The 3,217-nt window shown below is 34.4% G+C and overlaps 1 pseudogene; it reads left to right on the forward strand.

Annotated features, from left to right (window-relative positions):
- The first annotated feature begins 2,471 nt into the window (after nucleotides 1-2,471).
- LOC118056770 (small nucleolar RNA R71) lies at nucleotides 2,472-2,582 on the forward strand (annotated as a pseudogene).
- The last annotated feature ends 635 nt before the right edge of the window (nucleotides 2,583-3,217 follow it).

Raw genomic sequence — 3,217 nt, forward strand, 5'->3', positions numbered from 1 at the left:
GTTGAAGAATGGAGATCATAGCTACATCACCGATGTTTATTATGTCCCAGCCATAAAGCAGAACTTGATCAGCATAGGTCAACTTATGGAGAGAGGTTATAATCTTTCTACGAAGAATTGTCATCTGACAATTAGAGACTACAATGGGAGATTAATTGCCTATGTGAAAATGTCCAAGAATAGGATATTTCCTGACACGACCAAAAGATTGATGTCTTCTCCCAAGTGTAGGAGTGTCGAAGTAATAAATAACCCGGCAAGACCGGGGTCGAACCATTGAGATGTTAATTGTATAAATTATAAATAACAAGACAATAACAACAACAACAATAATAACAACAACAATAACAACAACAATAATAACAATAACAATAATAATAATAATAATAATAATAATAATAATAATAATAATAATACTCAGTACGTGGCGTTGTTATACCTGAGAATGATCTAAAAGATCGGGTCACAGGTTTCCAGCCTATATATTGAGTTTATGAAAATATCAAAGAGATAAATTACATAATATAAACATAATGTAAATAACAATAACAATAACAATAACAATAACAATAACAATAACAATAAGAGGAGGAGGAAGAAATTAATGAGAACTTTGAGATGTAAGATTAATGTAAGGATTAAACAATGATAAAAACAAATATCAAGGTTAGAGGATCCACCAATGGTATTTCAAACAAGTATAGTATAAACTCTTATTATTCAACTGGAAACCACACACAAAGGAGGTTCTAATCGGATGATTTCTCATTAAACGACTTAAATGCCTCTATGGGTTGGGGATAGGCTTCCCATCTAGTTTTCTTAAAAACTGGCAAACAGGGTCTTTTTTAGTCAGATTCCCAAGACTAAGTCGAGCATGTTCTTTATGAAAATGGAGTCATAAGTCATGAAATGCACAATGCACATCTCCACTATGATGAGACTTAAGAGTCAATAAAAGATTATCTAAAGACTCTCTATGTTTTGAAATAAATCCTACCTTTTGACAATTTTCACAGGTTTTGCAGAATGCATATGAGTCCTTGAACATGGTGGGCCAGTAAAATCCACTTTGTAAGATTTTTGCAGTCGTCTTTTTTGACGAAAAATGATCCCCACATGCTTCAGAGTGACAAAATTTAATAACACTACTTACCTCATTGTCGGGAATGCATCTTTGAAATATTTGATCAGGACAATATTTGAATAAGTAAGGGTTATCCCAATAAAGGTTTTGCACGTCGCTCAAAAACTTTCTTTTATCTTGGTTATCCAAATGAGCTGGCAAAAATCTTGAAGTAAGAAAATTGTTATTTTTAGCAAACCAAGGCATTGAACTAAGAGAAAGTAAAGATTCATCAGGAAAGTAATCATTGATTGGTGTGATGTCGGATGTCGAATCTATTGTCAACTTTGATAAATGATCTGTGACAACATTTTCGGTGCCTTTTTCATTATCGATTGCTTCCCGTTTGGTCATGGCATGAGGAAATGGAAGTGCTGGTAGGGAATCAGTCTTTTCTTTGCAATGTTCAGATTCAACCCCTTCCTTAGCCTCAGAGATTGACTCATCATCTTTCTCACAAGGTTTAAGAATGGGTTTTTCAATAACCTTACCACTGGGAAGAGTGATGTCTGATTTAACTTGATCCATGTGTTGACTTCTAGAACTACTTGCATTTACATTGTATTTCTCCTTTGGATTTTGCTGTGGTTGAGATGGAAACTTACCGTTCTCTTGAAAACTGAGAACAAATGTTAACTTTGCAAGAGTATCTTTAAAACCTGTCATGCTTTGAGCAAGTTGAGTGTTGATTATCTCTTGCTTTTCAATGAATGAATACAATGTTTCCTTAAGATTTCTTCTAGAAGGTGGAGCATAAGGAAGTGCATAACCATGAAAATTTTGGAAATTATGGTGTGCTTGAAACGATGGCTGTGAAGTTTGTGCATTATTGTTATCACTCTTCCAACTAAAATTTGGGTGATTTCTCCAACCAGGATTGTATGTTTGCGAGTATGGGTTATGATTGGACCTTTGAAAACTGTTTAAAGCATGGGCTTGTTCATGGAGGCATTCCTTGAAATAAGGCAAAGTTGGACAATCATTGGTTGCATGTTCATTTGTTTCACATATTTGACACACAATGTCTTGAACAGATTTTAATTGACCACTCCATTTCAATTCTAGTGCCTCGACTTTTCTAGCTAAAGATGCAGTGGATTGGAGGTCATGATCTTCCCTAAGGTTATACATACGTCCATTAGATGTATGAGGTTGAGTTTTACCCGGTGCCTCATAAGTGCCCGTAGTGTCCCAATTTTGTGCATTTTCAGCTAGCAAGTCTAGGTACTCCATTGCTTCACCAGGCTCTTTATCTTCAAAAGTTCCATTGCACATCAATTCCACCATTTGCCTATGTTTAGGTGTTAATCCTTTATAAAAATGTGAAACCAATCTCCATGTTTCAAAACCATGATGAGGGCAAGTATTAATCAAGTCTCGATACCTATCCCAACATTGATAAAATGTTTCTCCTGGTTTTTGAGTGAAAGTGGTGATTTGTCTTTTGAAAGAGTTTGTTCTGTGAGATGAAAAAAACTTCTTTAAAAATTGTTGTTGCATTTCATCCTAAGCATGAATGGATCCTGGTCTCAAATTTTATAGCCATGTTTTAGCTTTATCTTTTAAAGAAAAAGGAAAAAGCTTTAATCTGATGGTGTTCATGCTACAATTTGACTCATTGTAAGTGTTACAAACTTCCTCAAATTCTCTCAAATGCAAGTATGGATTTTCTAGATCTAAGCCATGAAAAAAAGGTAAAAGTTGAATAATGCCTGGCTTAAAATTAAAATGAGATGCATCAGGAGGAAAAAATATACATGATCGCGCAATTGTTCTTGTTGGATTCATGTAGTTTCTAAGTGTTCTAACCCGATTATTCTCATTATAAAGCGATTGATTATACTCTTCGGCCATGTTTTCTAAAAACGATGAGTATACTTTACAAAGTTTAGCATTTAATGTACGTGACCAAACTCTCATGCACGTGTAGAAAGAGAAGAAAAGGAAGAAGAAAAGAAAAACAAAAAGAAACAAAACAAAAGAAACAAAGTTAAAAAAAATAAAATAAATACTATAATTTATACAAGAATTTACCTCCCCGGCAACGGCGCCAAAAACTTGACACGACCAAAAGATTGATGTCTTCTCCCA

This window comes from Populus alba, chromosome 19 (assembly GCF_005239225.2).
Source record: "Populus alba chromosome 19, ASM523922v2, whole genome shotgun sequence".
In the NCBI taxonomy this organism is placed as follows: domain Eukaryota; kingdom Viridiplantae; phylum Streptophyta; class Magnoliopsida; order Malpighiales; family Salicaceae; genus Populus; species Populus alba.